General features: G+C 43.3%; 2 long non-coding RNA genes across 2 annotated transcripts; one reads left to right on the top strand and one right to left on the bottom strand.

Annotated features, from left to right (window-relative positions):
- Positions 1-263: 263 nt before the first annotated feature.
- LOC110308667 (uncharacterized) lies at positions 264-3,608 on the bottom strand. Its single transcript, XR_002379592.2, has 3 exons — positions 3,400-3,608; positions 2,345-2,466; positions 264-488 (listed from the first exon to the last, which is right to left on the bottom strand). It is a non-coding gene; the product is annotated as an uncharacterized LOC110308667 (long non-coding RNA).
- On the top strand, positions 1,983-9,494 carry LOC110308668 (uncharacterized). Its single transcript, XR_003834679.1, has 3 exons — positions 1,983-2,062; positions 6,985-7,149; positions 8,886-9,494. It is a non-coding gene; the product is annotated as an uncharacterized LOC110308668 (long non-coding RNA).
- Positions 9,495-25,208: the final 15,714 nt, after the last annotated feature.

Genomic DNA, 25,208 nt, shown 5'->3' on the forward strand with positions numbered 1-25,208 from the left:
CAAAATAAGGCTGGGGACAAAAGGGTTGACTGGTTTTGCAAAAAATAAAAGTAAAGATTATCTTGTTTATCTTTAGACATCTTTGAAGAATGTATACCACAAAATTGAACATATACTCTACCTAAACAGAGCTATAGTCTTTTAGAATAAACAAAGAATGAATCAACTGTTGATCTAGCAAAGGAGCAATTTTTATATCAAAGGCATTTTGCAACAAAATTACACTTTGTACTTTTATAGCAGAAGAGTGGGGTCACTTGCAAGATGTAGAGGTTTCTGTACATATTCCTAAGAGCCTCTTCTAGTCCTTTGAGATTCAAGCAAGTCTCTGAAGCCTGTACTCGGCTAGTATGGTGTTGTTTTTCTCATTGTGAGAGGGCTCAGCACTGCCAGACGCTCATTTGCTTACGAAACACTTGTCCAGAATCGCTTCCAATGGCTTCATAACATCCTGCATCTTCTGCAAGATTAGCAACTTTGCACTGCAACTGAAATGCATTTTATTTACATTGTGTTGTGGGGAGTTCATAACATCTGCAATCAGCAAGATTGGCTGGTGGAGTGGGGATAGATGCTGGAGTTAAGTCAGGGGGCCATTTACGTGGAAACTGATTCAGTAAGTGGTCAGTTCGTTACTGGATATTTTCCTGTTAGGACTAATTTCTGCTTCTCTACAAAACTTAGCAACTACTGGGATTCGGGTAATGATAATGGATAGTTGGATAACAAGGAACTTCTACACTATGCTTCAGCAACAAGGAATACAGTGTGTATGAACATGAAAACCATTCACAATGTATTGTTATGGGAAAAAGTGTAGTAATGAATAGTATCACTGTGTTTTTTATGGACAGTAGTAAAGCATTAAAATGGAGCAGTTAAGCTAGCCTGAAAGTCATTGCAAAGAAGCAGCAGTCACTTAGAAGGGTGTGGCAGTGAAGAGCGCCCATCAGAGTAGCCTCGTTTTTTTAACAAGCTTTTAAAATTTAAAATTCGATAAAAGCCAATTAAGAGTATTTTTTTCAATAGTTTATAGGAGAGAGGGCTAAATAAAGAGAAAGAAGGAAGAAACAAAAAGGTAAATATGGAGAAGAGAAAAATAGGCCGCGAGCAGCAGGTGAGGTCTGTGTTCAAACAAGGGATCCCCATTGCCCAGACATGCAACTTCCTTCCTTCTAAAGTCTGCACGGCTCCTTTTCAAAATAGTCAAGCTGCCGACATTTGCTGAGACACTGTCATTTTTCAGGGTACCATGTATGTTGCCGAGTACTGCTCAGAGGAACTCAGGGACTATAAGACTCAGGGTCTGTAAGAGCCATAGGTAGAGGCGTCAGTGTGCAGAGGGGGAGTGGGCAGGGAGCAAGAGTAGGGTCAAGGTGTGTCCAAAGCCCTGAAATCTCATCCTGAGATTGGCAGGAGTAGGATGCTTCCCCCTGCCCTGGGCCTGCCTATCCAGGCGCTGTACCCCCAGTTTTGCTCCTGAGAGAAGGTTATGTATCCCAGAAGTCAGGTTAAACTTCTTTTCCTCTTATAAGGTCACCTAGAATTCTTCCTTATACAAATGAGGCGTCCCTAGTGCCCTGGCAGAGGTTTAAGTAGCCTTTGTTCCCTCCATTAAACAAGCTGTCTCACTGAAGCTATCTCCCAAGAGTCTGTTCTAGCGTGCTCACAGACACCCTAAGTTTCTTCTCAACCCAGCCGCTCCTCACTTGACCTGTCAGGATCCACTGATCCCGTTCTTGGGGTTGACAGCACCTCTACAGGTTGGGAAGCAGAGCCAGACTGGCAGCCCTTCTTCAGAGATCTTAAAACTGTAGCTGAGGTAAGATCTGTCTCCTACGGTCTAGCACCAGGTACAACTGTGAACATGGGGGAAACAACCTGGCGACTTCTACATCTTGGCTCCCTCTCAGACTCTGCTGGTCCAAGCATGAAATGAGCCTCCTCACAGAGTGAAAATGAGATCCTTTGTTTTTCTGCAGGACGAGAAAGTCTGAGCCACAGACCACTTTGAGTTCCATCTAGATGCTACAAGAGCTGCAGGAGGCTTTGAACTGACACGGTAAATGTGGATGCATGTTAGTATTTTTATCTCTATCCTATCCTATCCTAAGAATGAGGAACTTGAGAGTCAATCAGTGTCACTCTGTTGCTAAGGATGGAACCAGGATTTGAACTCAGGATCTCTACCTTCAGAGCACATGTTCTTTCTTAATTTGTTATGGTGTGTTCATTTGTCAAGTCAGATTAGGGGTGATCCTCACATGGTCTTTCTGCAAGGCAGTTTAGCCCAAGAGAAAAGAGGAAGCAGGCTGTGGGAATGGAATTTGGAGAAAGGTAATACCGCTGGCAAACAAGAGCACCACTCATGAACTCTGCATAGGCTTCCGTGATGAGGGGTTGCCAAGACTGCTGTGCGCTCCCGCTCGCTCGCTTGGGTCTTCCTGCCACTCCTGGAAACGATTCCTGTAGGGCAGAGTTGAAGAGCATTAACTGGGTAACACGTTCTCTATTCTCTAGCAAATAATCAGAGATGTGGGCTTCTGCACTTAGCTGTAACAAATGGCTTTTGAGAAGTTACCATTGTAGAAACTTCAATGGTGGGCTCACGGTGGATGCCGTAATTACATGGAAGACAAAGTGTTTATGTACACTAATTGACACACCAACTGTGGCCACGCTGTATGCCAAACCTGTGGCACTCCCTTGTGCCAAGTTATCCTTTAAATTTTTAGCAATACAAGGAAAGCGCTGCTTATCTACTTTGTAACATAACTTAGAGCTGTGATCTATTCCAAAGGGGAAACATTACAAAGTGGTCCTTTAAAAATTCTGTTTTCATCAGTCAAAGTTTGTTACGTGTGTTAGTTCATGGGAGATGCACTTTAAAAAGTTTAAAAAGTGGTTTGAGGTCACCACCACAGTCATGAAAAACAAAATAAGTTATCTGTCACTTCACTTTTCGAAAGTGAAAATAAAGTGCTTCTTGGAGGTGTTCAGTATTTTTTGGTTTTTGAGAACTTCATAAATGCATAGAAAAGTGTTCTGATCACCCCCTCCCCATGCCCTTCCCCACCCCACCCCATCCCTCCCTATATCCTTCCTCTATCCCTCCCCCATTTTTTCCTATCATGTTTCTTTTTCAACTTCATGTGCTCTTTATGAAGTCCACTTAGTACTGCCCACACACACGTCCTACTGGAGCATGGGCAGCCTCTGGGGCCTTATCACCAAAGCCCTCCTTCCCTTGTCCATCACCAGTAGCTCATCAGTTAGGGGTAGAACTTCATGAATCCGCCCTCCGTTGTCTTAGCTGGGGTTCTATGGCTGTGAAGACACCCCATGACTACGACCATGGCAACTCTTACAAAGGAAAACATTTCATTGGAGCTGGCTTACATTTCAGAGGTTTAGCTCATTAACGCTGGAGAAAGAACTGTGAGTGCTTCCATGTGGATCTGCAGGCAGCAGGAAGAGAGAGCAACCTTGGACCTGGCTTGAGCTTCTTAAACTCCAAAGCCTGCCCCCAGGGACACACTTCCTTGATCAACATCACACCTCCTAATAGTGCCACTCCCTGGCACTGGGTCTATGGGGGGCATTTTCATTCAAACCACTAGACCCTCCCATGCCTGGAATTTGGGTGGTTTGCTCTTGTACAGGCTTTGAAGTCATTGTGAGTTCACGGTTCACTGTGCTGTCACAGCCAGTAAATACATCTTAGAACAGACAGCTCCTACCTTCTGCTCTTGTGATCTTTCCACCTTTTCTTCTGATATGATCCCTGAGAAAATACGATATAAATGTCCCATTTAGCACCTGAACACTCCAGTCTCTCATTCTCTGTACAGTGGCCATTCTGGGTCTTTTGGAGTAGTACATGAAATAATAAAAATACTCTCCTTTAAAGAAAGTTCCTTGTAGTCACTGTTTTGAAAGACTTTTTTTTTTAAAAGTCATCATCATGTGTGAAAATAATTGTGCATACTAAGTACAAAGTCTTTGTCTCTTTTCATATCTGAGAATATAAGGACATAGCTTTGGACACCATAATGTTTTATAGACAACCCAAGGGTTTGTGTGAAATGATAATTTACAGGATAGAACCAATATTAGGATCCTAAGCATTATTATCTAAGGAAAAAGTGTTTGATTAATGAGCAGGCCTGGCCATCCACCTGATATTTACTTCTTAAGAAAAATCTAATAGTGTCTCTATTTGTCACATATGTAGTAAATCCTCAGATATTAAATTTGTTTCTTTGGGGAAAATGGTCTTAAAAATAAAACAAACAAACTACTAGTTTATTACTAGACTAGCTCTAGTACCAAAAAATGGTGGCATTTATGAATATGTATGATTATGTTTAGATAACTGTATAATTATAGTCATATTTAAGTTACAACTAGATGTATGAAGTTGATGGCCTCTGAATATATTTGAATATTTGAAGATGCTGCATATATACAAATGTATCTGCAGCATAGTATACCTTCTTTGAACAGAAACATCAAGATAACTTTTACATGTTAGTTAGAAAGACATAAAACACTGTATTATATTACTACGATCTTTTAGAGGAGCCAGCACTTGGTAAGCTGACTGTCTATGTAACTGCCAGAGTCTGAAATTATTATTTTGTAATAAAAGCTCTCTTGGGTCAGTGAGTTGGTTGCTTCCTCTTAAATTTTTCTTTTAAAAAATTCTCTGTAGTTGACCTTGTGGTCCACCATTGTGATGCTGAGAAAGGGCTCATTGTTTTCAACTGAGAGCTTCATATAGCCATGACAGACCATCTCAGAAATTACAAGCCACAGGAGGGAGGTGGCCCTTCCACCAGGTGTCACCAGGCAGTTGACAAGGGAAAGGTGATGCTGTCTTTGATGCATTTCCCCCATGTTGTCTCCCTGAGAATGTAGTTAGGCATGTTAGAGTCTCACGTAACACCAAGTTGTATCATTTAGTATTCCACACATGCCCCTTACCGGCAGTCAGGGAAACTCAGACGAGAATACTGCATCTAGGACTTGATTGTGATGGCACATGGCAAGATGTCAAGTATCTCCAGAGGTCTTAGATGTTTGGCCTATTGCCATTTGAGAAATGACTTCCCAAGGATATCAGGGAAAACTTCTCAAACTGGCTCTTGAAGTAATTCTTAATGCTTGTCTTGGACAGGTGAAACATCCTATGGTTTTATAGATTCTGCAAGCTCTTTACTGTCCCAGAACTCAAGGAAACTTAATTTCCAGAGCCAGCAAAGATACATTTATATACATATTATTTTAAAAATGTATTTAATTTCATTGCTTTATGCTACAAGACTTATCCTTCTCATTAAAAATGCCAGAAACACATCATTAAAATGTTAATTTGATTTGACTTATTGAGATAAGAATCTAGAGACCATGGTTTGCCCCAAGATGAGTGGGCCATGTGGCCCGGTAATGGTGGGTGTGAGAGAAGGACCTCCACCACCCATCCAGGTTCTGAGCAGAAGTCATGCTTTCTTCAGCATTCATGATTCTTGCTCTCTTGATAAACATTACATTCATTTCTAAGAGAAAAGTAAAAGTCAAAATATTTTTGGCTGGTAAGCATACATCTGTGAGCACAGACTTCTTGTTTGTTCTGCCTCCCTCACAACTTCTCTGAGCTGGAATGGGAGAAAGCTCCCTCCAAAAGGATATGACCTTGATTTGCAAATCACCAGCAGGACCATAGCAAAAGTTAAAACTTTGCAGCCCCAATGTCACAGAAGTATTTCTTTCTATTTGCCAAGAGGAAAAAAAAAAAAGTCCCAACTCATGGCTTGAGACCATATTGTAAAATGTAAATAACATTTTAATGAGCACCATGGAAGAGTGAGCTGGGCCAGTCGCCCACCACTAAAGGGCTGGATTTAAGTGCACCTTGGGTAGTAATGAAACTAGTTTGGTGGTCTTCGCCTCTGTAGTAGACATTTTCCCACATTAGCAAACCAGCACAGGATTTCATGTGATTCCATACAAAGGGCAATTACAGCTCTGCCCAAAACCAGAACTGGAGTGTGGATGGGGTGGCTGGAGGAGAAACCAACAGAGACATAACAGGGAACCTTTTAACTCAAGTTAAACTCCTGCCTACACTTAAGGAAAAAAGGGGCAGATAATTCCAGGCGAATCTTTCTTTCTGTCCACCTTCTGCAATCTCAAATACCATCTGAGGAACTGTCCTCTTTTCTACTTCCATCACTGTCCGTGATCTTCCTTCTCTGAAAAAAATATTCTCAAAGGCATGGACTAGAAGCTGGCACTGACTTCTGATAACTCCAGCTCTTGGGGCTATGAGGGTGAGTACCCATATCCAATGTAGATTTCATGGGAACTGTACTCAGGTCTGTCTTACCACTTCTGATCCCAAATTCATCGTCTCTAACTAGGTATATCTTGCTTTCCCTTAACCCAGGCACAGCCCAAATTCCTACAGAGAAAATACCCGTCTTCCAGTTTTACACCTGTCTACATGAGACCATTAATGCTAAAATGTCCATCTGATAAGCCACGCTGTGATTACCATTGCTTTTGAAAGTGTAAGTGAGCATTTAAAAGACACAGGGAGAAAAGCAACTCCAGACTTAAGTTGCTAGATTCTTGACCTCACCATACTTCGTTCACAGTCGATCTGTTTGGAAAAAGACTCAGCCAGTGAATCTCTTAATGACACTATCTGATTTAAATCCGATAGCCTCTGTGGTAAATTGGGAGTCTGTGTCTTTTCATTGTCACCTTTGGAATAATTGTTCTAACCCCGAACCATCAAAAACAGACAAGATCCTCAGAGTGGTTCAGGGCCATCCCACTTGGGGTGCTAAGGACAGGCAAGCAGTGCAAACATCATCCACCTTGGGATGCCCTGACTCAGATATAGAGTTACCAGAGCTTTTGGAACTTTTGGATTTGGGGAGACATTCATTAAAGCACATTTCTTTCTTTTGATTGCAGGTAGAGTTCCTTGGACAGCCCAGGGAAGGGCCCCCACCTTCGTTGCTCCCTTCTCCTGTCCCCCCACCTACCAAAACACAGCAGCCCCATCTTCAGACAGAAGGCACGCTGCCTCGAGGAGGCTCACAGTTCCAGCCTTTAGAACCATCCAGAGGTTAGACTCAGGTTTGTGTTTCCAGTGGCAAGATAATGTGCCTTTCTTGGAGCTGGGCCTACTTTGCCCTAAGGTTACATTTCTACACAAGGAAGCCTTTTTTTAAGAGCAGTGCTTCAGGCCTCCACATTAAAGGTTTGTGTCTGCCATCTTAGAAAAAGGGAACCCATAATAAAACTACAGGAGCCAGCAATAGAGAATTACAACCCTAGAATGAGAGGGGGTCTGCTTCAGCCCTGCTAAATGCTGAGCCTTGGTCTCTCTGAGGAAGAACAAAAAAGTGGAAGGAATTTAAGTCAATTGTCTCCTAGATTGCCTTAGCAGAGACCAGGAGAACAGGGTGCTTACTAAGGGTCTACTGACTCTTGGCCACTACTGTGGTACTAGACAAGCTGGGAGGGAACCTGTTGGGGGCGGGGCGGGGGTAGGGTGGGGAGAAAAAGTTCACGCAAGTCAAAGCAGCCTGTGATGTGCAAGCACCCAAGCTGGAGGCTATGTGTATAGTGACTCAGTGTATAGCCAGTTCATTTTCAGATAGTATGGAACAAATACTACTAAAGATCTCTGGGAGTGCCCCTGATAGGCAGAAATGGCGAGAACATCAGAAAAAGGGCTGGAGGAAAAACAAAGGTGGTGGCTGATAGGTTATCTCCTTCTGGGTCTGAATCCAGGCAGAGAGAGGGGTAGGAAGCCCCCAAGCAGACCGCCTGCTTTGGAGAGAGAGCACAGGGTTGACAGAGAATAGAGAAGGCACTGCGGCCACCTGTCCAGCAGCTCTGGTTTTGGCAGTGCGGTCCTGATGCCTGCATTGCTGGACCCAGCTTGAGAGTTTCCTAAAATATCCCTGGGGCTGATGCAATAGCAGTTTGTGGCAGAGCTGCATTGCCATGTGGTGATGGAATAACCTGGTGATGTAGAGGGAGCCTTTTAAGTCTTCGTGGGATCTGACCCAACGAGCCCTACTGAGAACAAGCCAGGTGGCACAGTGGTTAGTTCTCCGGTGTGGGAAGACTGGAGCTTCCCTTCACCCATGTACATCACTGCTCAGCCAGGGCATGGCAACTCTCAGGAGGGCAGTCCTGAGCAGTCCTTTCACAACCCTTCAGCTCTCTGAATGTCAAGCGATGCACGGTTACCTAGTCCACCTTCACCCTGAAGAGAGCCCCCTGCTCTAGAATACCTTCTGGGTAAAGACCAACTTGTATTGGGGAAAGGAAGAGGAGCCCCTGGTCTGATAGAAGAACCGAAAGGTATTAAGACACTGTAGCACCCTAAGCTAGGCTATGGTCATCGCCAAATAAAAATGGTTGCTCAAGTTCTATGCCAGCTCTGGTTGTGCACAACAATTTGAATTTTCCATTGTGACTTCATCTTGCCAAAGAGTACAACTCTTTTCTCCCTCTCCCAGGCTATTCTGTCTCTTTGAGGGTCAAGTGGGTCTGGCCCGAAGGGAAAAGGATTGCCCCTTTACTAAAATGTAAAGTGCCAATCACCCCTACCTTCATCCCCACCCCTAATGCCCAAAGTGCTCAAAACTAAAATCTGCTGCATCTTTTCAGCAAGTAATCAACACAAGTTGAAAGACACATGCTGTTGCATTTCTGATCAGATTGTATGTGAGGCAGGAGAATATACTGCCCCCGTGCCCCTCCCCGCCTCATTTTAAAACATTTTTTTTTTTTGGGTGGCTAAATGCATGTCTGTTTAAAGAAGCCACCAGGCAGTGCCTCTCACTTTGTCTTGGCAGGGCACAACCATCAGACGAAGTGGGAGGAAGAAACATTAACTTCAACAGCTGTTTCTTGACCCCGGCTGTCAGTCTTCCCAAGAATAAATTTTGGAGAGTCCTATTTGAAACAAAGAGGGAGTTTTGGGGGAGAGAAAAGTTGGTTGGTTCCAGGGCAGCCGCCCAAAGAAGCAGGGAACAAGATGTTTGCAGTTACCACGCAGCCTGCAAGCCTCTGCCGGGTGCAGGCAAGGAGCAAAGTAACTTGAAAGCTCCCCTCTCGGCGCCCTGTGCCTGCAGCTTCCCCCCCTAACGCGCGCCCAGATCCAGCGCCGGTGGTAAGAGCCGAAGCTCGACTACAGTAATTCCCCAGCTCGGGCGGCTTGAAACTGCTCGGGCTGAATAGCATTTGCTGTTCCGTCCTGTGGCAGCCTCCCGCCGCCGCTGCCGCGCTCCCTGCAAAGCAGCTCTCATTATCCCGGAAGTTGTGCTGACACAGTCTCGCTGCCACCAGAAGTTTGTCAACATCAAACTTCTCCTGTGTGGGGTACGTTCACCTTCCACGAGTATTTAATCGAGCCAACAAGCAAACAAACAAACCCAAATAAACCTGCCCGTGATGTCATGGTCTTTTTTCCCCCCTCTCTCTTTCCTGGAAAGGCTGGGGGCTGTTGGGAATTTGCTGGTGGGCTCTGAGACCGACTGTGGGTTTCTAGGGGCTGGGTTGGGGCGGGGGGCAGGGACCTGCCCGAGCGGGCAGTGAGAAAGGGGCCGCGGGGGACAGTGCGGGGCACTTGGGGCTGGAGGCTGGAGGGCTTGCAGAGAGAACTGGGGCCGAGCGGCAGGTTGGTCCTGCAGCCTGTTGGCTTCCGCTTGTTTTTGAGGTTGCACCAGTTGGGCGAAGGTGGCTTTGCATCCTAGCCCCGCCACAAAGGTTATTTGGAAGTAGTGGCTAGGCAAAGTAGAAGAGTGCCTCCCCACCCCCCTATGCTCACTGTGCATTTAAAACTCTTACAGGACGTTTAAACCTCTTTCGGAATAAAGGGCGTTGAGGTCATGAAATGAATTTTGAGACTTCACACTGCCACACCAAGGGGAATCCTGGGATATAACCATGTCTGTCCTTAGTGGGTCTGTTCAGATACCAAGATGAACTCTCTAAACGTCAGACTCTGTGCCCTTTCAGCTCTCCTCTATAGTTTAAGTTGCCAGGCACCTGGTTTGTGGTTTACAGTTGCTCCCCACTTCGATGCTTGGTGCTCCCCCAAAGCTAGGGTGAGGAGTGGGCAAGGCAGCTGGGACGAGCCCTTTCCCTTTCATACGTTTAGACATTCCATCCTGCTCAGAGTTTGGGTGGGCCTGAAAGAACTGAGAGGGAATGGGCCTTCTTGAAGCTTGGGCACCAAGGGGCTGATGAAAGGAGTAGCTGATCCTGACTTTGGATTTAATTTCTGAGGGCTAGAGCTACTGCATTCAAATCCAGGACCTTAGATAATGGGGGTGATATCCGCCCCTCCCCCCCATTTCCAAGGATATACATGGGCAACCACAAGGGTCAAGTGTCTCAACAGTGGGCAGACCAAAGCCTGGCTCCTTGAATTGGAGTCCTATCCACCGAGGAGACAGCAGTATTGTTCCCTGTCCTCAAAAATAAATTTGAGTGGAAATAAACATCTCCGAAGAGAAATTATCCAACTGTACCCTTGCTGGAATGGGGAGGAAGCTGAATCCACTTAGAGAGCCAGGAGCTAAGTTTTTCTCCTTGCTGGTCTGCTGACTATGTGTTTAGAAAAATTAGCCTGTAGGCGTGGATCTTCAATAACAAGAGGACACTTTTCTTGTTTTTCAAACTAACCTAAACAGGGAAGTTGTACTAGCCTCCAGGGCTCAGTTTACCTCAGACATGGACCAAACCAAGTAACTACCATGGAGGACAGAATGCCAACCTAAAGACGCTGGGTAACAGAGGCATTTCTCAGGACTGGAATGTGCTTTTGGCAAATACATAGATTTAACTCCAATCATAAGGCAGGATGCCCTCACACATATGTGGTCCCACACATAGAAGCCACACCCAAAGCACAGGGGAAAATGTGTTTTGCTGAATATACAGTTGCTCTCTAGAGTGAATTTTCCTCCTTTGGCCCTGCTTCAAAAATGTTTCAATTATCCAGACTTCTTTTCTTAAGGTTATATTTTAATCTTATTTATTTATTTCTTCATAGTCTACAAATGTACCTGTACCACATGTACATGTACCACAATGAATGCTGTGAATCGAGGCGATGTGGAGGACTCCATCTATGATTCCATATGCAGGAATATTTTCTCCTGGTTGTTAATCTGTCATAGTGTAAAAAGCCTGATTTATAAAGGCTGAAGGGCTTTAGCAGAATAAGGTATGCATGGTTCATACAGTTGGGCTTATTTACAAATAAAACTAGTTGGCGTTTCTGTCTTCGATTTCCTAGTTTCACTAGGATAATTCCCATAGTTTCCTGTTTCTCCTTCAAGAGTGATCACAAGGAAACAATTTCTTTATTCAGGGACGTGAGCTCTGTGCGCACGCATCTGGCTTTGGTTACTTTGTAAGGTAAATATCACTAACCGTTCACTGGATTCTTTGGGGATGGGAGGCACTGGACTTGTGAAGACAGTCTACTATGAAATACTGGGGGTGCAGTGCAGAAGAATGGCAAACAACGGGGTCCCGTCACAGGTAATTGGGTCAACGATGGTATTCTTGAAAGTGGAGATTCATTTTGAAAAAAAAAAAGACTTAAAAAAGTATTTTCAATTTAATTTTGGTTACATTTAGGTTATTTTAGTCAGTATGGTTATTAGAATTTTACCCCAGGAATTCAATTAGAACAGAATCCTTTGAAAAAAAATATATTCTCTAATGAATATATACTTTACTAATGAAAGTATAGTCTTTTTTTTTTTTTGGTTTTGCTAGTTACATTTTAAATGATGAAATTATTGTAATTATTTTTATTTAAGGGCAAAATATCTGTATAGCTAATAGCCAAAGCTAACCAGAGTGCTTTAAAAATTAATGAATATTAATGAAGTTCAGGAGTAGCACAATACTGCCCCTGCCTGCTTCAGGAAAACAAATGTATTGACTCCGTTCTCCTAAAATAACCACCTTTAGTTATCGATGGTTAAAATAAATTTATTGCTAAAATGATTGTACATGATGTAATTTTTGCAATTCATGAGACTTGGCCCTGTTTACTAGGTTTAGATCTCTTTCCAAAAACTAAATCTGTTTTATCTTTTGACATGCCGGAATGCCATTTCTGTTCATTAATTTCCCATCTCAACATGTTTCTCTCTTAGTTTTCTGGGCTCCCCTCCCCCCTTGTTTTAGCGGTTCAAGTACATGGCTCAGGGTTTTCAGGCCTTCGTTTATAGCTGGTATACAGAAAGTAGCATCGTTACTCAGCACTTCCACTCGTCCTAATTTATCTACACACATTGGAAGCTGCCTGTAACATTTCCCAATGACAGTGACAACTGGACGTCAATAAAAGGACCCCACCCATTTCAACCTTGTTTGTATAAAGTTAATGCGTGTGTGTATTTCTTCTGTAACAGAGGTAAGGGTATTGGTCTGCTGTTGTTGTTTCGTTTTGTTTTGATTGTTGGTGGTTTTGGTTTTTTCCTAGCTTGTTAAGACAAGTTTTCTAGGCAGATTGCTGGTTAGCTTTAGGCTAGATTTTTTTTTTTTAAATCAGTGAATACCAGATAGACAAAGGAAAAGAAATATGATGTGAATTTAAATGATCGAAAATCCATTCTTTTAAGATAATTTTTGGTACTCTAAGTTCAAAATTCTACAGTTTTACTTCAAGTGAGTTTGTAACAAGAAAGATAGAATCATTTTCAACAAGCTAGCAAATTTAGGTCAAAATTTTCATTCCCTGTTGGGAGCAGAGTGGGATATGAGAGAGGGAGGGGCTGGAGGAAGGAAGGGAAAGAGATTCTTGCTTCTGTTTGGAACTTATCGAATCCAAATCTCTGTATGTTTGACACTGATGCACCCTGCTCTGTGTGCCGGGCTCTGTGGGATTCCTGCTAAGCAGTGCTTAGTGCTACCTGCTAGGTGAAGGTGCTTGTTTGAGAAGATGCCAGGTTTAATCTGAGATTATTCCAGCTGCTCTTGATGTCTATCCTGTAACATGTTTTCACATGTCTAAGGCTTGCTGCTGCAGCTCAAAAAACAAAAAACAAACAAACAACAGGAGCAAACCACCACCACAACAACAAAAACAAAAACCCTCAAACCTGTGTTGATACATACTTAATTTATGTGTTTAGCCAAAAATGCGTTGTATGATAAGATTAGATAGGAGATACTCTAAAATCCTAAATAGATTAGCAAACTCTTGATAATAATTATAGTTTGATGTCTTAGTAACCACACTAGTGGAGTAGCCATTTTCCCTTCTAAAGTTGTCTTGAACTTTCTTTGACCATAAAGATAGTAAAGGGAGGTTTACAGCTTGGACTTAACTTCATCTGGAACTGGTCTGGAATGAAGCTAGGCTTTGCACCAGGAACTAGGGGGTCATAGTTTCAATTCCCCTTGCCTATGGCAGGATGTTTAATTTCACTCCTGTGACCTAAAGAATTTATAGTGACGTTTGAAAAGTGGAATGTGGAAAGTATCTCCAGTTCATAGCAAAGTGGGGATTAGAGGAATAATGCTCCACGTGACACTTTGCCCAGGACTTGTCACTGAGATAACTGTGATGCATGCCACTGTGTCAGATGTGCCCAAGTCAGTGCTTTTCAGAGTTTGTGCTGGTCTCTCACTCTGGCAATTATTTTTGAGTACTCGATGTGTTTTGGGGCCCTGTAGTTCTTTCTTTCCAAATCTGCTGAATATAAGGTAAAATGAGATTTTTTTTTTCTAATTGTCTTATCTGCAAGCCTTGTTTTCTAAAAACCCAGACTGGGTATCCTGCTGTTTACAGGTGGAAACCGAGTCCTGAATTAGGGGTGAAGTATGATTCTCTTGCTTATGATTTTGTGGAACAGTTATATTTTCTCCATATAGATTTATGTCTGAAAGCCAACTGCCTCTTTTAGGAAAGAAAAAAAAAGAAGTTCTGGTTTTGTTAATAAACAATACTAACTCAGTTCAAGATGGCCTCTGGGAATTAGATATGGAAGGCTTAGGCTGCTGTGACTTAAATGTCTGAGGTCTGCAGCACATGCGATGGCCACCCACTTTGTGGCTACATAGAATGTTTATTTTCTATAATTTCCTGATTTCTTTCAAATATGTGTGTGTGTGTATCAAGTCTCTGTGCTTGGGAGCCTTGTAAATCTTTTCCTTGTCTCTTCTCTCTATCATTACAAAATACCCCAACCCCCAGAGTTTTGTCTCATCGGGCCTTCCAGTATGTGGTTGTGGAGTGGTGGATACCACCCTAGGGACACAGACGGTCTACTTTGATGGCCACTCACATGGTCTTTAAGGCCCAAGGTAGCCTTTATTTATTTCCCTAATATCCTATCTCAGAAAGGTTATTTTTACCAAAGGATCTCAAGGGTAGAGATGTTCTAGAATAGGCATTCAAACTGAGGCTACACACAGGCTGTGGTTCCTGGAGAATCCACCACTCAGGGCCCCAAAGCCCTCTAAAACATTTTATGAACACTAGAGGGCTCACGATGAATCCCCCAATTCCTTTAAAAGTCCCAGAACCCCAATTAGCTAGTGCCTGTAACTACATCAGGCCCATTTCTATTGTAAGGGCAAGAAGAAGCTTTGGGGTAGGCTAAAAATGACAAGGATGGATGTCTCCCATCCTACCACTCCAAGGAGAAGACTATAGGACAAGCAGCTGAAAGGACACATACCCAGGCCAGACTCTTGACGACTCCTGGGCAGTGGGCCAAGCACTGGGCCAAGCACTGGGCATGGCTCCAGAGGCTGGGCCCCTGCCCAGGGCACTTACTGGTTCAGAGCCAGCAGAAAAGAGCAGTCTTGGCAGCAGGAAAGTGAGTTGAACAGATTGGGAAAGAGCAGAACCAAGCAGTCCAGAGCACTGTCTCACTAGGTCTGATCAGCCCACCAGCAGTGGGGATGGAGCCTCAGGCCTTCTGCTGCCTGGAAGTGGAGCTATGAGAGGTGGGTGCTGGAAGTAGGATCCAGTCCCAGGAGTGGACAACACCCAGTGGCCCACCTCAGGGAAGCAGGAGAGAGATAGAGCATCATCATGCTGGAGAGAAAACCTTGGCGTGGTATCCTTCAGTGACATGGGATGTCTCAGACTAGCTTAGTGTATCAGGTCCATGCACCCCTGAGAGCCGAGTGGGTCCAAAGGTCAGGGTTCCTGAGTACCTCTCTGCCTTGTAATGCCTATAAAATGTTGGGGCGCCCAGCTGAGAGGCTTCTTTGAGAGAGGAATGAAAATCTTTCCATCCTATTAATTCATTTCTCCTTTTCAGTTCTTACACTAATTTTATAAGGGAACACACACAGACACAGATACACACACACACACACACACACACACACACAGATACACAGACACACACAAATACACACAGACATAGACACACACACAGATATATACACACAGACATAGACACACACAAGAACACACAGAGACACACATACAGACATAGACACACACAGAGACACCCACACACAGACACAGACATACACATACACAGGCAGACACAGAGACACACATACAAGTACACAGAGAGACACCCACATACAGACAGAGACACACACACACATAGACACACACACAGAAACACACATACACACACAGGCTCACACACAGAGACAAACACATAGAGACATACAGACATCCCCCCACACATACACACAGACACAGAAAGGCCTCAGGACAACAGCAAGATAACCAAGAAAGGCTGGGAGGCCACCCACCTCCCACACTATAACACATCCCTGCTATTGCTATGAGCCACTGTGGCTCTTCTTCAAGGATGAAAAGGTGGGAAGCCATTCTTCCCTACTCCTAAAGGAAGATAAACAGGCAGTTTCAGAAATTTTTGGACATGGAGGAATGAATATAGGCAATGGTTTGGAGCCAAAAGAACAAGAAAGAGAATCAAGTATGGGCTTTGCAGGACTCCAGTTGGGCTTGAGTAATGGAAGACTTCAGCTGGCAGCTCCCATGGTTAACTGGAGAAATGCTTTTCCTTTTCTTTGTAAACAGCTACACAACAGTCATGGTGGCACAAGCCTGGAAACTCAGCAATTACTAGGCTGAGACAGCAGATAAGACCAGTCTGGGTACAGAGACCCTGAGTTACCAAGCAGGCCAAGTCAGACCTAAAATCAGATCCTGACTATGTGGTAGAGAGGACTCTGTTTAGGGATTTGTTTTTAGGAGATCTCACAAGTGCTTTTTACATGTGCTAAATTCTGAGAGCCACAGACACATGGTTTAAGAAAAATACCTTCCTCCTTTTTTTTTTTTTTTTTTTTTTTTTTTTTTTAGCTCATGAGAAAAATAGACTTCCCTTTCTTCTGCTATTTTTGGAAGCTTTGTAATCCCTTTGTGGGATGCCTTTTTTTCTGTTTACCTTCACATAAGATGGATTTCATGTTGGTAGAGCTGGCAGGAGAGGGTTACTGAAATACTCCTAATATGTCCACTAATAACCACAGTAGCCAAAGATTTCAGAATTCAACTTTCTAAGTACTTAAATGTGCTAACTCCATCTTACAGATAGAAAAATGGGCACAGACAGGTGAGACCTCATGCCTAGATCAGGTTGTGTGGGAAAATTCGATTTCAAAACAGGCAAGGGACAAGATGCCTCAAATCAGTGTGCACGAATCAAGTCACTTAACCTCTCCTTCATTGGGTGGACTCTTTGAGTTAACTCATAGATTGTATTAGGAAGCCATTCCGTGGTTTCTACACACTGTTCTCGTTTGAGACCTCGGTGAACAGGTGAAAAGAAATCTCAAAGCTAGACTCTGTTGCTGGGTTTATCTAGTGTTGATCTGGATGATATTTGAAAATCATTTCTAAACACAAACCAACCGATAGAATATCTCTAAATGAACGGACATGAAAAATCCAAAAACAATTTCTTAAAAGAAAAAGCAATAAGTAGCTGCGATCCTACTCGGCCTCTCTAGAGCTTTGAAGCTGGTTTTAAGAAATTGATTTGGTTCCATCCTTGCTTTATGAAGGGCCATAAAGCCTGTCTCCTCTTCCTGGCTCAGCTCCCTAGACAGGATTTCCAGCACTCGCTAGCACAGCTTTGCTCCTGTTGTTCCCAAGCTGAGAACACACCTTTCTGATATGAGTGTTGCAGTTTAGTCCTCCGTGCACACTGCAGATGGTATCTTCTGTGGGAAGCCCCCTCATCCCAATTCTCCCGGGAAGCTTACTGTTCTCTGGGCTCCCACAAAACACAGCCACTCCGGGTTCCAGCGCTGTAACAAGACAAGAGGCTGCAACGGTTTGTCTCAGGAGCTCTTCCAGGCCAGCCAAACACTGTGATTTACTTATCTTTATGTATGTCACGAACCAGCAAAGTCTACAGCGTATTTTAAGTGCTATATAACACTTGTTAAATGAATGAAAAGGCTTAAGTGGTGTGGGTTATTTTTTTTTTTATTAGAGTGAGGTGGGCTGTACAAGGGCATCACACTGGTTTTTAGGCAGCCAACCTAGAATTCTCTGTCATTCACTGTGATAAAAGACATGATCCTGAAGAAGTGGACATGATTTTATGCACATAAACTTCCTGCTTTTTCTGCACTAGTATAAGCATTGCTAAAGAACATGATCTGATGAAATTACTCAACGGGTAAAAGTGCTACCTAGTACAAGACTGGGGTCCTGAGTGTAATCCTGGGGATGGGGACCGGGGGGGGGGGGACCAGAAGGTTGTTCTCTGACTTCCCCATCATCCATGCATGTCTCCACTCCACTCACACACATAATAATAAGTTTAGATTTTTTTTTCTCAGAACATACCCTGGGATAGATAAGAAAACACAGCTAGACACTGGACAAGAACAGTTACCGAATCAGCGTGACTGGGAGCAGAACTCTGCTTGGTTTACTAGCTGAACTGGATTCAGACTGAAAGACTTGAAGAACAACAATGCCTGCTGTTCATTTTGTGCTTTTCTGTGGTTATGAACTATGCTGTCTTTCCTCTCCGTTTCTCCAAAGATTAGGGAAACTCTGCTCCCCTCAGCCATCCTGTGCTAATGACGCAGAGAGGCAGAGGAAGCAAACTGAGCGGAGACCTGTCTTCCCTTCTCTTGGCTAAGAACTTTATCGAGAAAAAAATGACGCCCCATACTTCCACATGGTCGCGTGTGCTAGAAGGAGTGGAAGTTCCGGGCTCAGTCTTTCTTTCCAGCCTTATCCAGAACAACACATGCTGCATTTCTCCCCTCTAACCACACAGGCATGGTTGGCTTCTCATTATAGACTTTTTTACACACTCCTCCCTTTGTCCACGACCCTTCCACTGCCCTTTGATTTTGTTAACTAAGACTAGCCTTCACACAGCAGGCATAGTTTCCTTAAGTCTCTGGTCTAGCCTCTCTCACTGGCTCCTTGTCTTTCCCTCTCTTTTCCCAACTCCTTCTCTCTCACTTCTCTGTTTTGTTTTATTTGATTTTTGAGTCAGAGTCTCACAGTGTATCTCAGAGTGCTCTTGCTGGGGTTACCAGCAAGCATGGACACACACACAGCACCAGGTACCTTGTCATCACCTTAGCTCTTGCCACCAGAAGGAGCTGAGTTTCAGCTTCCAAACCGATGAAAATGTCCTGCCATGATGGTGCCTACGAGGAAGCAGAGACAGGAGGATGCCTGTGGCTTATTGACCAGCCAACCGAGCTGAGTTGGTGAGTCCCTGGTCCCATGGAGAGTTCTTGTCTCAAAAAAAAAAAAAAAAAAAAAGTCTTATTTTCTTACGTTCTCCTATTTATGTAAATGCTGAGAGCAAAGACTTTGCCCATTTTTGCAACATTGTATCTCAAGTTCCTAGCATAATATTGAATAGAGAATAAGTCTTGATAGAATGAAGTCAGGCAGAGAAGCAAGCTTGCATGGGCGACTAAATTTGAAGTATGTGTCAGGAAAAAAAAATCCTTTCCTCAAATATACTGAGGTCGGAGAACCATAAAATAGATGGCAGCAGGTATTTTGGTGGCACGTTCTTTCTTTGACTCTCTCTTATGCGCCAGGCTCCCAGATCAATCTTAAGGATACATTATGAATGACACATTGAGGCTTGCTCTCAGGCTGCCATTAAAACTTCCCTTTAGTATGTACAAGCTAATGGTAACTGTATCCATAAAATAATAATGTAAGCATAGTGTGTGTATAGTGGACCAAGCTATGTTACACTTCATGTTATATATTCTTTAGTGTTGGTGCCACACCCTTACCAGTTCCCTTGATTTTCACAGGACCACCGACTGATGGCATTTTATTACCTCTAGCTTTTTGTTGTTGTTGTTGTTGTTTTTGGTTTTTTGAGACAGAGTTTCTCTGTGTAGCCCTGGCTGTCCTGGAAATCACTCTGTAGACCAGGCTGGCCTCGAACTCAGAAATCAAGTGCTAGGATTAAAGGCGTGAGCCACCACTGCCTGGCCACCTCTAGCTTTAAAGCTAAAGAAAGGCACCCTCGGAGGCATTAAATTCCTTATTCAAGATTACTCACTTGAAGTGCAACCAGAGGCCTTGGTCTGGATGACACAGATGTTATCTTTTTGGATATTAGAGACAGGCATGAGAACTATGCAGAAATGAATCTGAAATTCTTCCACAGCGTCACATTCCAGTGTCCTAGTCTCCAGCCATAACCTCCCACCTTTCTGGTAATAAGAAATGGAGGGACTTCTGCTTCTTCACAGTACGTGGTTCCCACTCTCCTGGATTTTCGCTATCAGTCTCTGTATGTGTGGGAAGGATGGCTTGTTTCAGTAATGCTGACAAGTTAAGTCAGTGTGCCCTTCTAGATTGGGTTCTACTTCCTGGCAGATTTCCATGGCCAGAATCCCCTGCTCCACCCTCCTGGAAGTCACTTCTTGTCTTTAGTGGATTAGGTTTCAAAGTTTCTTCAGGCAGAGGCTTCTGTGGCTTGGCCCCTGAGGAGATTTGGAAGGCTGATTATCTTCGTGTGCTGGCAGAGCACAGCACAGGCTTCCACAGCATCCTTGAAGCAGGTACCTCATCCCTGGCAATAGTGGGGAGGATGAGTCAGTCATTTTCTCTTTGTGGCTGTCTCAGGTTCGAGTTCCCTGACCACTCTTCTGCTAAGCACACTTCTGCTTATACTGTTCCAGGCCTCTCTCCATATGTGCCTTTCAGTAGCCCAGACCTTGGCATTCCTATGAGCAGTTCACTTGGGATAGTTAACTCAGGTTTATGGGGTACTGTGATAGATCCAGCCACAGTGGCTATACAACAGCAGCAGCAATGGCTTCTCAAAACTGGACTGGAGTTGGAGAGTCAGCAAGAGAGGCTGGAAGAGGCTAGACACAGTGGCGTCGAAATCATGTCTGTCTCTTTAACCAAATTCTTCATCCACTCACTGACTGGTAGCCTCTACTGTACCATGAGGAATTCCACATCCTGCCATTCACCCTCTCTGCCTCTTCACATTGGGATCTCACAGACTTCCTGTCACGATTCCCTCCTCTCTCTTCCACCTTCAATGTCTTCCTTTGACTGGTCCTTTACCTCTAGCCTAAACATTTCTCTTTTTGCTAAGCTACACAAGGTGCCAATTTACACCCTTCATCTCACTTTTTTTCACCTTCTGTTCTGTTCTCTGTTAACTGCTTTCACTCTCAGTGCCACTGGGCCACAGCGGAAAGTCTAATGACATCTTTATAGTGAGGCTAGCAGGACTTCTCTTTTACACTGGGCAGTGTCTGTCATTTATCCTGTTCCACGGTTCTAATCCCGCTGCTCCAGCACCACAGGTCTTCCTCGGCACTCTCTCTCTGTCGTTTATAATGTTCCTCCCCTTCTGTCTATTATCCTGGGGTGCTCTATACTACTCCATGCTCCTGATTTTTAACTGTATGTTGATGATACTCAGAGCTCTATACATCCAATACAGTGCTCTATCTAGAACTTCAAACATTTGCTAAATATTACACCTTGATGTTCCAAGGATGCTTCAAATTTCACAGAATTAAAACATGGCCAATTGTCATACTCTCAAGCCTGTTTTCAGGATCAGTTTGCAATACACAGTTGCCTAGTCATGCACACAATATTGTGAGAATCACTTTTGTCCTCTGACTACCCATTCAACCATGCTGTTGACATTCCAAAATATTTAGGTACTTGACTGTCTTCCTTGTAGCGGACACTGATGGCTCCCTGCCCACAAAACTGTTTTTTTTTTTTTTTTTTTTTCTCCTTGACTGGGAAACAAAACAAACCAAAACAAACAAACAAAAAGCAAACACAAAACCCTACCATTTTATTCCGGTGTTCCCATGGTTCTCAATTGTTATGTGCTTGAGGGAAACCTGGTGTCAGTCGCAGCTCCACGCAGCTCCACGCAGAAGTCTTGATTTACCTCTAGCGATCATGGTAGTTCTTATTCAAGAACAACTCAGAAATGTTTAATTAGTTCTTTGCAAAATATTTGATGACTCTATGAAGAAAAGAGTTCTTAATGAACAAGAGCAAACCCACTAGGTATTACAAAGGAGGCTGGAGAAGAAAAAGTCCTGGCGGCATTCTGGGCAGACTAAATCTTGTTTCATTTTCCTCATAAACTGATTAGCCAGCAGCTGCTGGGTTTTACCCTTCTGCCACATTCAGCCAAGTCTGTTGCTTTCTCCACTTTCTACTACTTTAGCTAGTCTAGGAAGACTTCCTAGCTTCTCCAACACACACACACACACATACACACACACACACACACAAACTGCATGTCAGATCATCCATGCCTCTAACTACTCTAGTACTTTAATTAGATACTCTAAGGAGAGGCAGAGCCTTTTGTTGAAGGAGCAGAAATATGCTACACGCTAACACAAACCTGTGTTAGAAGAGAAGCACACAGTATGAGACAGTATCAGGGAGGCACTAATGTGAGAAGGTTCAGGAACCTCCATGTTCTGCAGCTGTAGAGGCTGGGTGTCTTCTTTCCTCCACTCCAACTCTAACATGTGTGGTTACTGAATTCAAAGTCCAAAATGACCAGAGAAACCCTCCCTATGACACACCCAACTAAATCTGTCACCAATTCAGCAGTTACGTACCATGTTTATAAAATGCCTCCTAAGAGCCTCGTTCTTGATACTCGCCAAGGGCCAGTGATAAGTTACAGGAAAAGGCATAAAGGTTTCATCTGATTCATCTCCCACTGAGCTTTCAACAATTCCTCTAACCACTTATTTGGAAAATTTTCAAGTATAAAGAATACTTAAACCCTTTACCCAGACCTGCCAATTATTAACATTTTTTTATATCTCCCAACATGTAAAAACATATGCCATATATATACATATACATATATATATACATATACATATATATGTATATATATATACATATATATATACACACACACACACGCGCACATTTGTTTGTTTTGTTTTTTTTGTTGGCGAATACTCTACAGTCAGCTGCTGATGTCATGACTTGATGATATTACCCTTTACCGTATGTCTCCTAGTAACAAGGCTTCTTTTCTACACAGCCATTGTGGTCACCAAATACAACGGCTTGCCTAACACAGAATTCACCCTCAAATTTCTCTTTGGAATGAGATAGCTTCTGATTCTGATCTCTCCACTTTCCCTCCTTAACTTCATGTCAGCAAGAATTGTTCACTCCAGTCAGTTGCCTTTGGCTTTCTTTATTTGTGTGTACTAACCTCTCTACCACTGTCACAACATTAATACTTATCAAAGAGTAACCTTCATTCTGGAGAACACTCGACATTATTTTCTCCTCAGTGCTGGATTCAGGTCAAATGGGTTTGGTAAGAATTTCATGTTTAAAACAAATCGTTTTTGTACAGACATTGTGCCTTTAATCCCAGAACTTGGGAGGAAGAGGCAGATAGGTAAACGAAAGGCCAGCCTATGGTACATAGAAAGTTCTAGGCCAGGCCGACCTACATAGTGAGATGCTGTCTACAAAACAAAACAAAACAAAACAAAACAAAACAAAACAAAACAAAACAAAACAAAACAAAACCAGTTTATTTCTTAGATTTTTGAGGAGACAAGGTGAAGGGTCATCGTGTCATCTCTACCAGATTCAGAATTAGGTACTAGACATACTTCTGGCCATGCTGGTGATGACAGCTATCCCAGAATGATGACGTGAGGAGGGAAGAGCCGTCTTAACAGCAGGAGGTACCATCCCATGGGTCTGAGGTCCCCAGCTGATAAAAAGGGGGAAAGGAAGAAGGAAGTGGAGCACCATCCATCTCTGCTTTCTGACAGCAGGCACACTGTGGCCATCTGCCTCACACTCCTGATGCTGTGCCGACAGCCACTCCCATGGCCAAGCCTTCCCTCACAAGATGGACTGGACTCACGGTGAGCCTTCCTTCCTTACTCTGATTATTATATTTGGTCATAGCACTGACGCAGTAACTAGCACAGCTACAATCTGTGCTGTTGTTTGGATCCCTCCCACTTTTTAGTTATATTTATCAACTGAATTCTTTATTGTGGTAGCTTCCCAAATGTAATACCACAATCTTCATGTACACTTACTAAAATAAAATAGACAATTACACTTAGCAGTTACATTAAAAAAAAAGTTCAGAATTATTTGTTAAATTTCATTAAAAAAACATTTTTAATAGGTTGGGAAATAGAATTTTCTGTAAGATTGTCTCAAGCCCATAATCAACTTGGTTCCCACAGATCTGACAAGCTTCCCGATGTCTAAAAGCTCAAACTTGTAGATCAACACTTAAGTTCAGTGGCTTAAAAGTAGCATTGTGGGAGCTGGAGAGATGGCTCAGTGGTTAAAAGCGCTGACTGCTCTGCTAGAGGTCCTGACTTCAATTCCTAGCAACTACATAGTGGCTCACAACCATCTGTAATGGGATCTGATGTCCTCTTCTGGTGTGTCTGAAGACAGCTACAGGGCACTCATATAATTAGAAAATAAATAAATAAATAAATAAATAAATAAATAAAGATTTTTTCGAGATAGAGTTGCACTATATAGTCCTGGCTGTCCTGGAACTCACTTTGTAGACCAGGCTGGCCTCGAACTCAGAAATCTGCCTGCCTCTGCCTCCCAAGTGCTGAGATTAAAGGCATGTGCCACCGCCGCCCGGCAATAAATAATGTTTTTTAAAAAGTAGCATTGTGAAATATAAGGAAGAGGTTAATGCAGAGTCCAGGATCCTCAAATTTGTCCCAAGACCTTAAGAAAATTGTATGTCCTTCCTGGATTTGGTTCTTATGAATAATATAAATATAGAATTTTGGAATCATTAAGATTTCTTATTTTAGCTTGGATTTTTAATTTATTGGTTTTTGTTGTTGTTTTGTTATTTTGTGCTAGTGGTGATAGGGATTGACTCTAGACCTGGCACATGATAGGCAAATGTTCTACCACTGAGCCACATTCCCTAAACCCAAATTCCATTATTTAAAAGGTTCCCTTCGTCTACAGTTAGTTGCTAAATATCTTTCTGAATCGCTCTTACTCATCAGTGTAAGTGCTTATGCACTGTGCAAGATCAAATTAGCTATGGTTTTTGGTTTTGTTTGGTTTTGTTTTGCCTCAAAAAATGATAGAAGTAGGTAGGCGCTATGGAAATCATTCTATCACCTTCCACACAAAGCTGAACCCCATCTGATCGATGACTGTCCTGTCTGGACTTGACTACTTTAGGTGACAACTGGATGTCCCTGAAGAATAAGATGACGTTGCAATCTTTCTGAACTTTTCCATGACTAGCTTTAGGTTGTCCATGACAATCTGTGACACCTTCCACCTCAGTTCCCCTTACCATTCTCCAACAGTGAGAGCCTGCACCTGAGTGTCGCTCCTGGAATGCACAGTCCTGCTCTGCTGTAACACCCTCCTCTCTCCTTGCTTGCAAACTGCACTGGATGGAAAGGAAAGCCCTTGGCCCTTGGCTCTCACTATCTGGTCATCAGCTCCCCATGAGGGTGGCTGTTGTTTGCTCAGCCTGGGCAGTCACATCAGCACTTTTAATTACACCAGGTACACTCGGCCATTTATTTATATGCCAAACACCAAGTAAGAAGTTGCATAATGTAGAACAGTTGTGGAGGGGAACAAAATATTAATTAAGACTTGTCTAAGGCGGGGGTATACTTTCGAATAAAAATGTGTG

The sequence above is a fragment of the Mus caroli genome, unplaced genomic scaffold (genome assembly GCF_978045245.1).
Source record: "Mus caroli unplaced genomic scaffold, Mus_caroli_1 scaffold_15, whole genome shotgun sequence".
Taxonomy (NCBI): domain Eukaryota; kingdom Metazoa; phylum Chordata; class Mammalia; order Rodentia; family Muridae; genus Mus; species Mus caroli.